The 13,906-nt window shown below is 43.5% G+C and overlaps 1 protein-coding gene across 1 annotated transcript in view; it reads right to left on the reverse strand.

Annotated features, from left to right (window-relative positions):
- The window catches only part of PAX4 (paired box 4), a 29,320-nt gene extending 15,699 nt beyond the window's left edge, over positions 1-13,621 (reverse strand). The window contains exons 1-3 of the mRNA XM_058435750.1: positions 13,580-13,621; positions 8,797-8,874; positions 7,509-7,571 (exon numbers count right to left, since the gene is read on the reverse strand). The gene's annotated coding sequence lies outside the window, so the exon portion shown is untranslated. The remainder of the gene's footprint in view (positions 1-7,508; positions 7,572-8,796; positions 8,875-13,579) is intronic.
- Between the last annotated feature and the right edge of the window lie 285 nt (positions 13,622-13,906).

The following is a 13,906-nucleotide window of genomic DNA, read 5'->3' on the forward strand; positions in this document are numbered from 1 at the left end:
TGGGTGACAGAATGAGACTCTGTCTCAAAAAAAAAAAAAAAAAGATTGGACTGCATAATAATTAATTTAGAGAGAATTGTCATCTTCACAATATCAAGTATCCCTGTCCAAGGCAATATGTATTTTTTAATAGACTTTACTTTTTAGAGGAGTTTTAGGTTCACAACAAACTTAAACACAAGGTGCAGAGATTTCCCATATACCTTTTGTCCTACACATGCATAGCTCCCCCTGTTATCAATATCCCCAACCAGAATGGTATATTTGTTACAACTGATGAACCTAAGCTGTGGGATTTTTGTAGATTTCTTTATCAAATTGAGGAAGTTCTCCTCCATTCCTAGTTTGCTGAGTATTTTTATCATGAGTGGGTATTGGATTTTGTGAAATGCTTTTTTTACGTCAGCTGATATGATTATATGTTTTTTTTCTTCTTTAGCTTGTTGATGTGGTGAATTACATTGAATGGTTTTTGATGTGGAGCCAGCTTTGCAAACCTGAAATAAATCCCACTTGGTCATGGTGTATATTTCTTTTTATACAGTGTTGGATTTGATATGCTAATATTTTGTTGAGAATTTTTGCATCTAGGTTCATGAGCAATGTTGGTCTGTGTTTTCCTTTCTTGCAATGTCTTTATCTCTTGTATAAGGGTGATATTGGCCTCATAAAACAAGTTAGGAAGTGTTTCCTCAGCTAGCCAGCTTTGAGAGTGAGGATTTATCAAGCAGACGTAACTCAGGCTGAGAGACACATGAAGTTCATCTCCTATAACAGCATCTAGGACAGTATGGCTCAGTAATTAACAGTGGGAATTCTAGAAACATCAAACTTCAGTTCCTATCCCAGCCCTGTCATGCCATCTGCATGATCTTGGATCAGTTAACTGTTAATTCAACAAATAATTACTGAACATGTGCCAGGCACTGGAATAACAGCAGTGAATAAAAAGGGCAGAAATCGCTGCCCTCTTGGAGCCTACATCCTTTTCTAAGCTTACATTTTAAAACTTTCTGTGCTTCATTTTTCTGCATGTGTAAAATAAAAATGACAATAGTAGCTACATCATAGGATTGTTGTGAATATTATATAAATTAACAAATGTAAAACATTCTATATAAGTGTTTTATATTATTACTATTAATACTACTATTGTGCACTGACAGTTAATATTATTATTTATTGACTGAGTTCAGTAGTTATAGTCTAGGAGACTCCCAGGCCATCCTCCCTGCTTTAACTCTGTGCTCCCGTTATTTCTGTCTCTCTGCTTCTTCAGTTGGCCTTTTTTATCTTTGGGATCACTAGCCTATTATATGAAACTCCTTCTCTGGCCTAGATTTATCTTGCCTAGGAGATAGTTGGGTGGCTATCTTTCTGCTGCTTTTGAAAACTACCAAAACTTTGCCCGGCGTGGTGGCTCATTCCCATAATCCCAGCATTTGAAGAGGCTATGGTGGAAGGATTGTTTGAGGGCAGGAGTTTGAGACCAGCCTGGACAACATAGTTTTTTGGTAGAGATCCCCATCTCAAAAGAGAGAGAGAGAGACAGAGAGAAAGGAAAGAAAGGAAGGAAGGAAGGAAGGAAGGAAGGAAGGGAGGGAAAAAAAGAAAGAAAGAAAGAAAGAAAGAAAGAAAGAAAGAAAGAAAGAAAGAAAGAAAGAAAGAAAGAAAAAGAAACACAACAAAAAACCCCTGATAATTGTAATACCAGCAGCCTGGCAGACCGGCTGCACTGACATCACCCTGGACTAGTTAGAAATGCCATAAAAGCTTGACCCATCCCCAGATCAGGAAGACAGATTTAAGCATTAGCCTCCTGTCTCCTTGCCAGTCTGCTTGCAGTAAAGCTTTCTTAAAAATGGCTGGGTGCAGTGGCTCATGCCTGTAATCCCAGCACTTTAGGAGGCTGAAGCTGGAGGATCACTTGAGCCCAGGAGTTCAAGACCAGCCTGGGCAACATAGTGAGACCCCATCTCTATAAAAATTAGCCAGGCATGGTGGCACACACCTGTAGTACCAGCTCCCCTCCCAAGGAGGCTGAGGAGGTAGGATTCCTTGGGCCTGGGAAGTCGAGGCTACAGTGAGCAATGCTTGCACCACTGAACTCTAGCCTGGATGACAGAGTGAGATCCTGTCTCTAAAAAAATAAAAAGAAAAGAAAAATACCCAAACGTTTGCATTTTTTAAAGGGAAGGGGATAAGGAGCATAAGCCACCAATAGTCCAGGTCTTTGCCTGTGTGCTTTCTGAAGGTTGTGGAGTCTTGGCCTGGCCTAGGTTAGAGTGGTGGGGGGCGCTATATTTTCTCTAGCCATCACTGAAAATCAGGCTGTGTCAAGCCCCACATAGGAAAGCTCAGTATTACAGCTTGGGTAACTTTCCACTGCTTAGCAAGACCCAGAGGAAATGGGAAAGAAAATTCACTCCCTAAGGATAAGGGTCCTACCTCTCTGCCAGGAATCCAGAGCTCTTCAGCTTTACTGTGCCCACAAAGGCCCCCAAAGCAACACCTGCTCAGCCCAGCGAAAGCATTACACTACCCAGAGAACAAGCTATGCAAAGATAGGTGATTATAAATTAAGTCTCATCACTATTTTCAGCTTGGCATCATTGAATGCAATAACCACACTTGAAAGGAATCATTGTCCCAGGTTTCATTATTAGTCTAGCTGGCTTCTCCTCCCCTGCTAATCCTGGCTCATCCAATTCCTCTTCACTGGTCCTCAGGTCCACTTCTTGGTTCTGGATCAAAACAGCTCTTACTCTCTGAAGTCTCCGTTACCTGAAATCAGTGATGTAAGCCCTCCCTAGCCTGCTCCACGTTTCTCTTTTTTTTCTGGAAGACAGCCCAACACTAATGTTTACAGGAAACTTTTTACTCTCTGATTTTATTGCCTTCTCCCACTCTCCAGCATTTAGACCTTTCATGGCAACCCTTTCTTTACTTCCTATGCTGGTTTCTCTTCAGCATTCTATTTTTATAATTGAATGCATAATTATAATTGTCTCAACCAGTGTTTGGAAAGAAAGCTCTGTAGAGCTGTTTGACCTTACCTGGATAAGTCACCTGGGGTCCTGGCAGATACCCACCAGGTCAGCACCAGGGCTCCCCCTGCAGCCTGCCCAGTGCTCTGCATTTGCAGAGACAGCCTGAGAGTAATTGTCAGCAACCCAGGCTCCCTTCATTGCCACTTCTCCTGAGAGCCTCAGCAGTGTGATAGGAAGGGGAGACACCACTGAAAGGGCAAGAGGACGTGCAGACTTGGGAAAGAGATGGCTGCAGCGAGTGCTCTGACGTCCCAGTTCCCCTCCGGCACTGGATCTCCGGACACTCCCACCCTGCACTGTGTGCCTGACTTTCTTTACGGATGGAACTGAAAAGACAGGTTCTGGAACCCAAGAGTTAGATTCTCTGGGTGTTGGAGGAAGCTGGGTCTGAGATTGGAATGCTTTTTCTTTTTCTCGAAAAAATGAGGAATTTATTTTAAAACAACTGATAAAAAGATCGATCAAATTATCTAACATGATTGTCCAAAGGTGCTAATCTTTTTTTTTTTTTGAGATGGATCTCTCTCTGTCCCCTGGAGTGCAGTGGCAAAATCTCAGCTCACTGCAACCTCCGCCTCCCAGGTTCAAGCAATTCTCCTGCCTCAGCCTCCCGAGTAGGTGGGACTATAGGCATGCACCACCACACCTGGCTAATTGTTTTGTATTTTTAGTAGAGACGGGGTTTCACCATGTTGGCCAGGCTGGTCTTGAACTCCTGACCTCAAGTGATCCACCCGCCTCAGCCTCCCAAAGTGCTGGGATTACAGGCATGAGCCACTGTGCCCGGCCCAAAGTTGCTAATCTTAGTAACTCGGAATAACAATTATGTTGGATCAGTAGTAAAGAATGCTAATTTTCACTTGAGCCCAGGAGTTTGAGACCAGCCTTAGCAACCTAGGCAGACCCATCTGTACACACACACACACACACACACACACACACACACACACACAAAAGCCAAGGGAAAAAAAGAAACAACAACAACAAAAAACTAAAAACAAAAAATCAACTGAGAGTGTTGGTGATCACCTGTAGCACCAGCTACTTGGGAGACTGAGGTAGGAGAATCACCAGAGCCTGGGAGGTCAAGGCTGCAGTGAGCTGGGATGGCATCACTGCACTCCAGCCTGGGTGACAGAATGAGACCCTGTTTCAAAATAATAACAATAATAATAACAATAATTTTATTTCTGGAATTTTCTTGTCTTCTTTTTTTTTTTTTTTTTTTTTGAGACGGAGTCTTGCTCTGTCACCCAGGCTGGAGTGCAATGGTGCGATCTTGGCTCACTGCAACCTCTGCCTCCTGGGCTCAAGCGACTCTCCTGCCTCAGCCTCCCGAGTAGCTGGGATTACAGGCGCCCACCACCATGCCCTGCTAATTTTTATATTTTTAGTAGAGATGGGGTTTCACCATGTTGGCCAGGCTGGTCTCGAACTCCTGACCTTGTGATCCGCCCACCTCGGCCTCCCAAAGTGCTGGGACTACAGGCGTGAGCCACCGTGCCCGGCCCCTCTTTTCTTTTCAATTGTGGTAAAAAATACATAACATAAAACTTGCCTCTTTAACCATTTTTTACATGTACAATTCATTGCTATTAAGTGCATTCACAATGTTGTACAACCACCACCACCATCCATCTCCAGAAGTTTTTCATCATTCCAAGCAGCCACTCTGTACCCATTGAATAGTAACTCCCCAACCCTTCCTCCACTCAGCCCTTCGTAAACTATTCTACTCTCTGTCTGTGTGAATTTGCCTATTCTAGGTACCACACATGCATGAAACCATACAATATGTGTCCTTTTGTGTGAGGCTTATTTCACTTCCCATGATGTTTGTGAGAATAGATTTCTTATGCATGCTTTCTCTTCCCTCCTCCTTACCGCCCTTGCCTCAGTTAAAAATGAAAGCTTGGCTGGGCGCAGTCGCTCATGCCTGTAATCCCAACACTTTGGGAGGCCGAGGTGGGCAGATCACGAGGTCAAGAGATCGAGACCATCCTGGCCAACATGGTGAAACCCCGTCTCTACTAAAAATACAAAACTTAGCTGGGCATGATGGCACATGCCTGTAGTCCCAGCTACTTGGGAGGCTGAGGCAGAAGAATCGCTTGAACCTAGGAGGTGGAGGTTGTGGTGAGCCGAGATCGCACCACTGCACTCCAGCCTGGCGAAAGAGTGAGACTCCATCTCAAAACAAAAACAAAAACAAAAACAAAATGAAAGCTGCTTTTGGAGCTATTGGTAGAGCCTTGGGCAATAATGAAGATGTCAGTCTATGAAGATGAATGGTAAAGGTAAAACAAGTGTGCAAAGGTGTCAGTCTATGAAGAACAGACTCCCTTAGAGTTTACATATCTTTTTTTTTTTTTTTTGAGACGGAGTCTCGCTCTGTTGCCCAGACTGGAGTGCAGTGATGCGATCTCAGCTCACTGCAAGCTCCGCCTCCTGGGTTCACGCCATTCTCCCGCCTCAGCCTCCTGAGTAGCTGAGACTACAGACGCCTGCCACGGCGCCTGGCTAATTTTTTGTATTTTTAGTAGAGACAGGGTTTTCACCGTGTTAGCCAGGATGGTCTCAATATCCTGACCTGGTGATCTGCCCACCTCGGCCTCCCAAAGTGCTGGGATTACAGGCGTGAGCCACCGCACCCCGCCTTTTTTTTTTTTTTTTTTTTTTTTTAACTTTGAGGCAGGGTCTTACTTTGTTACACAAGCTGGAGTGCAATGGCATGATCTTGGCTCACTGCAGCCTTAACCTTCTGGACTCAAGCGATCCTCCTGCTTTAGCCTACTTAGCTGGGACTACAGGTGTGCACCACCACACCAGGCTAATATTTTGATTTTTAGTAAAGATGAGGTCTCACTATGTTGCACAGGTTGGTCTCAAACTTTTGAACCCAAGCGATCCTCCCACCTCAGCCTCCTGAAGTGCTGGGATTACAGGCACGAGTCATCACATCCAGCCAGAGTTTACATATCTTGAGTTCTGGCAGAGCCCCATATGAGACAGAAGACATGGCAAGAGCAATTCATCAGCCCACAGAGATACCAAGCAACTCAAACAAGAAATGGCAGCTTGCCTCTCTCCCCATGTTTCTTGTGGCCAAACCTGGGCTGGAGTTGCCCCAAGCATCACAGCAGGGGAATTCCCACAAGGGAGAGAGCCCAAGCCATCCTGAGATGGGGCTGGTTGGGATTCCAAAGAAAGAAGCACTAAATGCCAGGATGATGAGTCCAACGCATCTATTAGGGGGAACTTATATACAGAGTGGCCTGCAGCAATGCTTGCGGCAGACAGTGAGAGAAAAGGGAAGGTCTACCTAGGTATGTCCATAGCGAGGGTGTCAGGGTATGGAGTCTATATGAGGAATTTGGCTCAGGGCTGGGGCCAGTTTCTTTCAGTGTTTTGGGCAACAACCTAGATACCTTTATTAGTACCTGGGAATGTTCAAGGCCCCAGGCTGGGTTCAAGCCTGCTGGGGAAAACCTGTAGCTGGCTGGATCACAGAGTAGTCAAGGCACTCTGTGATTTTTGGTCTGGACACAGAAAGAAAGTGGGGGTAACTAGGGGACCCAGCACCTCAGATACCTGGATTTCTCTGAACTGAAGAGTGAGACTCCCTGAGCTCTGATCGGGTTAGCGAGGCAATAAAGAGTTAGCAGCAAAATAGAGGAATTAAGGTCCCAGAGTGAGCCCTGCCTCTTAGTTCTTTCTCTCCCAATCCAGTCTCATTTTTTAGAAGACATTAAAGCTGTAATCTTAAAAATTCAAGGAGTAGGAGACAAAGGGAGAAAGTTTGAAGTAAGAAGAAGGAGCATGTGGGAGGGGAAGGGAGAAAAAGAAAGCACAGGAAACTCCCTCTTCTGGACTTCTGGCTTCTTCTGTCCTGCCATCTAGAGACAGTGGGAAGACACCATTGTCAAGTGTGTGGAGGGAGGACATTGCCTAGAGAAACTGAGTTAGGCCAAACTCTGCTACTTCTTTTTGTTGTGAAACCTCAGCTTTCTATGAATAAACTAACCCTAGTTCATCCTTTTCTTTTCATCGAAGGGAATTGTGTTCTTTTGCTATACAGCTGCCTAACAAAGTACTACAAACTGAGTGACTTAGACTACATAAATTTATATTGCCTCACAGTTCTGGGGGCTAGAAGCCTGAGATCCAGATGTTGGCAGGGCCATGCTTCCTCTGAAGGCACCAGGGAAGGATCTGCTCCAGGCCTTTCTACTAGCTTCTGGTAGTTCCTTGGCTTGCGTCAGCATAACTGAAATAATCACGTGTGTGTGTGTGTGTGTGTGTGTGTGTGTGTGTGTGTGTGTTTCTGTGTATCTCTTCACTGTGTCTCTGCATTCTTTTCCTAAGGACACCAATTGTATTACTCCGTTTTCATGCTGCTGATAAAGACATACCTGAGACTGGGTAATTTATAAAGAAAAAGAGGCTTAATGGACTCACAGTTCCACATGGCTGGGGAAGCTTCACAATCATGGCAGAAGGCAAAAGGCACGTCTTACATGGCTGCAGACAAGAGAGAATGAGAGCCAAGTGAAAGGGGTTTCCCCTTATAAAACCATCAGATTTCATGATACTTATTCCCTACCACAGGAACAGTGTGGGGAAAACCGCCCCCATGATTCAATTGTCTCCCACTGGGTCCCTCTCACAGGCATGTGGGAATTACGGGAGCTACAATTCAAAATGAGATTTGGGTGGGGACACAGCCAAACCATATCACCAGTCATGTTGGATTAGGTCCCATCCTATGCCAGTATGCCCTCATCTTAACTAATTACACCTGCAATGACCCTATCTCCAAATACAGTTACATTATGAAGTACTGGGACGTGAGGACTTCAACATGTGAATTTTGGGAAGACACAATTTAACCCATAACAGAAATGATTCCATTGTTTTAATTAGCACCTCTCTTACAGTAATCCCTTAGCACTGAGGCCCAGAGAGAGATCGCCGGGTCCCTTCTAAACCACATCCCCAAGAACCAAGCATCTTCTCTTCTGTTCTTTCCTTCCTGGCGCCAAAGATGAGGTCCTACCCTATTTCCTAGGCAAGGACTGTAGAGTGAGTGCCCAGCAAGGTAATAATTCTCCTGGTTCTCACCAACATGCCATTTATCCTTTCACCTTCCCCACAAGCACTTATTTGGGGGCCACTCCATGGGGCAGACATGGGGTCAACACCACTTTCTACCGTCATCATGTTCTCGGTGGTGCTTTTAGATTTCAGTTTAGATTCATCCTCTCTTTCCCTGAAAGTTCTAGGCCTCAAGGTGAGGAGAAGACTAGGAGCTGTTCAGAGTCCATCTGACCAACACAGTCTTCAAGTTACTTGCTGCCTCCTGAAGACATCTGACCATAGGACCAGGATATATGGGGTAGAGGAAGAGGCCAGAGCACTGGGTATGCATGCCAGCAAGGCTTCTGCTGGGCAGCCTGAGGGCAGCATTTGGCCTCTAGCATTTGACCTAGAGGGAAGAAACCTCTAAAAGGGGGCAAAGGCTCTGATAACGAGCATAGGGTTGAGACAATCAAGGACTATGAAAGCAAATCCCCTTCTTAAAAAGCACTCCTAGGGCTTCCGAAATTTCTCAGATACTGTCATCTCTGTCTTAACCCAAGAAGAAGATTAGAGTAGACTGGACTCCCTCTAATCTCTAAATTGTAGGAACAGAAATTTTCTTGGAAGATAAAGGACAAACAAGTTGGATAAAAGGGAAAAAACTTACCCAAGGTGCTGAATAAACGTTTCCGTAGGAGGAACATAGAGAATTGCCACAGTAACTTGAAGCAATGACTCATCCAGCCTAATGGAGAAAACAGAGATGGGTGGGCAAGAGGCCTTGTGGGATAAGAAAAAATGGGCATATGTGGTGAATATTATGAAATGAAGAGGTCTTTGGCAATGCCCCAGGCCGCTGTGTGTGTGTGTGTGTGTGTGTGTGTTGGGGGGCGGGGGGGGGGGGGGTGGACGGTCTCTAAGAGACTTCCAAAAACAATGACTCATGTATAGTTTAACTGGCAGAAGGACTATGAGCTTGAATTTAGGAGTCAAATAAAGTGGGTTGGAATCTTGACCTCCTGAGCCTCAGTTTTATTGTCTTTATAATGGAAACATGTCTTCTATGAGATAATTACAGTAATTTCATGAGATAATTTGATTATATATATAAAATATCTAGTAATGTGCCTGTCCCATTGTAGAGATTGAATAAATGGTAGTTTTTATAATTTACTGAAGCACCAATAGAAGGCAACAAGAGAATTCTTAGCTATCAAAAATCACAAGCATAGGGTTTATACAGGTACACTGAAATAGTGCACAGCAAAACAAGGCTAAGCAAAAAACTCAAATAGCAAAAAGTCTTTTGCTGTTTTTCTAGGCTGCTGTTTTATGGTCACATGGGATTCACGCCTATTCATTCTTCTCACCTAGGTGAATTCTATCTGGAGGCTAGAACAGTATAACCATCAATCACGCTGTCACTGAAGAGAAGCAATTTGCTGTCCTTCCAGGGTGCACTATGGATTGTTTTGGCCAGGAGACAGGGCTGGTGGGACCAAGGCCTGCAGTGTAGCAGTGACACTATTCCCCGAATGAGTAATTAAAACTGAGTTTTGGGGCTTTTCTCTAGCATTATACAATCAGCACTCCCTCCTTCTTCCCCTCTGGGGAATTGACCCTGAGAAATGCCCTCCCTCTCTTTGGAGGCTCGGGGTGGGAGGGAGGTGAGGACCTCTGTGAGCACCCAAGCAGTTCAGGGCCACCTTTTGGGGAAAAGTTCCACAGTGCCACCTACTTTCTAACCAATTACAATCTTTTCTGTGAGCATTGATTATGCTCCCACTATGTTCTGACTCCTTTTCTCTCTCTTGCTTTTCCTGGTCCCAGAAAGTTTTTACATTGATATGAGATGCAGGCTGAAAATCTTTAAGGAAAATTATGTATTAAGGTGGAATATATTTTTGTAGGGTACTGTTTAGTTATAATTTGTTTATTTTTAGTTTGGGGGAAGAGACAAAGCCATTTAACAACATGGAGAAGGCATAAGCAAGAAATAAGATGAATCAGAGGAAAAGAGAAAGAAGGGAAGTGAATGACTAGTGGAGTCTGTGTACCTATAAACATTAGAGTAATTCAACAGATTTTCCCATTTGTCTGTCCTGGCTAGGAAGATGAAATTGGTCTCACATCTTAGGAAATAGCAAGCTAGAAATCTAACTTCCTTGAAATTCCATGAGTAGCAACCCCCAGGAAGAGAAACCGTTCTAATCCTTCCAGGGGAACTCAAATACCAAGACGGAAATGTTTAAAGTTATAGTTAAAATGAATGAACATCCTTTTGTTTGCTCCTGAATCTAGGGATCCAGAGTTCAGAAGAGACATTCCTCTTAATCACCTCGTCCTGACTACAAGGGCCAGATGGGTGGGGAAAGTTTATGTTTGTTTGACTATCACGGTGAAAGAGGTGGAGAGCCACAGCTTCAAGTGGAGCTTGGTCTGGAGGAGAGTTCTGGGCTGGGGAGATGGTAGTGAGTAGGCAACATAAGTATTTTAGACCTCTTCTGTAGAAGTTGGGTCCCAAATGACTTAGTCAAATTAGGCTGCTTGAAGAATACAGAGTTTGAATCTTCTAGTGCCTTAGGATTTTGATTTTATCATTTGATTTGTAATTAAGAACTTCTAAGCTCTAGGAGGAGGAGAATGTTTGAGGGTCAGATGCTTTCTTTCTCTCCTGTCTCATTTTGGATTAGAATAGGACATAAATGGCTACAGTCCCAGAAGATGACTTAAGGGAAGACAAACAAAATGATCTTACAGTATCTCCTGGAATTATTGCCATTAATGTGAAAGGCAAAATAATAAAGCTCCTAGAAGATATAAGAAAATATCTTTATGACCATATGCCAGATACATGTATTGTAAAATGCTCAACCCTGATTAGAAATCAGGGAAATGCAGACCAGGTGCAGAGGCTCATGCCTGTAATCCCAGCTGAGATTAATTTTGGGAGGCTGAGGCGGGCGGATCACTTGAGGTCAGGAGTTATAAAGAGCAGCCTGGACAATATGGTGAAACCCTGTCTCTAGTGAAAATACAAAAAGTAGCCGGGTGTGATGGCACACGCCTGTAATCCCAGCTACTCAGGACGCTGAGACATGAGAATCGCTTGAACCCAGGAAGGGGAGGTTGCAGTGAGCCAAGATCATGCCATTGCACTCCAATGTGGGCGACAGAGCAAGACCCTGCCTCAGAAAAAAAAAAAAGAAGAAAGAAAGAAAAGAAAAACAAAACGAAATCAGGGAAATGCAAATTAAGACCACAGTGAGATACTGCTACGCATCCACCAGAATGACTGAAATTTGAAAAGACTGACAATATCAAATGTTGGTGAGGATGCAGACCTAGAATTCTCATATATAAAAATACAAAATTAGCTGGGCATGGTGGCACATGCCTGTAATCCCAGGTACTCAGGAGGCTGAGGCAGAATTGCTTGAACCTGGGAGGCGGAGGTGGTGAGCCGAGATCACGCCATTGCACTCCAGCCTGGGCAACAAGAGTGAAGCTCCCTCGAAAGAAAGAAAGAAAGAAAGAAAGGAAAGAAAAGAAAGAAAGAAAGAAAGAAAGAAAGAAAGAAAGAAAGAAAGAAGAAGGAGAGAGAGAGAGAGAAAGGAAGGAAGGAAGGAAGGAAAGAGAGAAAGAAAGAAAGAAAGAGAAAGAGAAGGAAGGAGAAAGAAAGAAAACAATTCACTATGAACCCTAGAAACATTACCCAGCAAACCAACAGTACATTAAACTCTGCTGTGTCTCTAAAATTCTGTTAGGTTATTTCTAATGTACACATGTCCTATCACTGTGTTGTAATCGGTATGCAAAACTGTTTTGTGTCCTGGCTTTTTATATTGTACTTGATTTACATAAATATAGCTTACATACATGTCATTTAAATAGTTACCTAGTATTTCATTCTGTTTATATACCATAAGTTTTCTTAGCTATTTTCATGTCTTTGGGGCTTTGAGTGGTTTCAAATTCTCAAGATCATCATCATGTCACTAACCTTATTAAGAACTCCCTAGATCCCAGGCAATCTAAGTAGAACTTTTCATTCATTATTTCATCATATTGGAGACCAACCCTGTGAGCCAGGCACTATTTTTATTCCCATTTTACAGATGAGGAAACTGAGATTTGGAGAGATGAAGTAACCTGCAAGTTTCACAAAGAACTTTCACAAACAATTCTTACCCTGACAAACACATTCCATTGTCCTTACTCTCAACCCCTATGTCATAACACTTGCTTTGAACTCCTCTGTTCTTCCCTGGTAATTTTGTTTTTTCCCTTAGAGTTCCCAAAGTGGAATTGCCAGGTCAAAAGACTTGAACAATTTTTGAAGGCTCTTATGCATATTCCAGTTTCTTCTCCAGCTACTCTGAACCAGTTCGCAATGACATCAGGAAGGTTTATGTGAAGGCTCAGAGTCATGTCAAGCGTAGGAAACCCAACTTTAGGGTCTCTCTGTACAACTTCCCTCACTAAGATGGTGTGCGCTGGTGAATACCTAAATATTACCCTCTTCATTTGACCCTCTTAGAATGTTTTAGAAGATCTTGTTTTCCCTTTATTACATGTTTTGTTTGACTGTCAGTACCTAGTAAGAGAGAATTAGATATTTTGGCCCTTTTATTTATTTATTTCTTGAGATACAGTCTCACTCTGTTGCCCAGGCTGGAGTGCAGTAGCATGGCTCACTGCAACCTCTGCCTCCCGGGTTTAAGCAATGCTCCTGCCTCAGTCTCCTGAGTAGCTGGGATTACAGGCATGTGCCACCACGCCCAGCTAGTTTTTGTATTTTTAGTAGAGAGGGGATTTCACTATGTTGGCCAGGCTGGTCTCGAACTCCTGAACTCAGATGATCTGCCCACTTGGCCTCCCAAAGTGCTGGGATTATAGGCTTGAGCCACTGTACCTGGCCTTGATCCTTTTATTTTTAAGCAGAGTTTTTGCTTTTATAGTGATTGCTGTTTCTTACCACAGACTCTTTCACTGAATCACAATTCAGCAAATTCCTATAGGTTTTATGTGAACTTTTGTAAGAAATAGCCACATTTCTGCACCTCTTACTAACCTCTGTTAAAAAACATTGCCTATTGGAGCTATCATCTCACCCCAGTTAAAATGGCTTTTATCCAAAAGACAGGCAATAACAAATGCTGGCAAAGATGTGAAGAAAATGGAACCTGTACACACTGTTGATGGGAATATAAATTAGTACAACCACCGTGGAGGACAGTGGTTGTACTAATTAAAAATAGGCTAATTAAAAGTTAAAAACAGGCTGAGTATGGTGGCCCATGCCTGCAATCCCAGCACTTTGGGAGGCTGACAGAGGAGGTTCATTTCTGAGTCCAGGAGTTTGAGACCAGCTTGGGCAACACAGTGAGACCTCATCTCTACAAAATAAAAATTAAGTTAAAAAATTAGTTGATTGTGGTGGCACATACCTGTAGTCCTAGCTACTGGGGAGGCTAAGGCAGGAGGATCACTTGAGCCCAAGAGTTCTAGGCTGCAGTGAGCCATGGTTGTTCCACTGCACTCCAGCGTGGGTGACAGAGCAAGACCCTGTATCAGTAACAACAACAACAAAAATTAAAATAGAGCTACCATAGGATCCAGCAATCTTGCTGCTAGATATATACCCAAAATAAAGGAAATCAGTCTATGAAAGAGATATATGCACTCTCATGTTTACTGCAGCACTATTCACAATAGCCAAGATTTGGAAGCAACCTAAGTGTCCATCAATAGATGAATGGATAAAGAAACTGTGG

The sequence above is a fragment of the Hylobates moloch genome, unplaced genomic scaffold (assembly GCF_009828535.3).
Source record: "Hylobates moloch isolate HMO894 unplaced genomic scaffold, HMol_V3 SCAFFOLD_1, whole genome shotgun sequence".
Taxonomy (NCBI): domain Eukaryota; kingdom Metazoa; phylum Chordata; class Mammalia; order Primates; family Hylobatidae; genus Hylobates; species Hylobates moloch.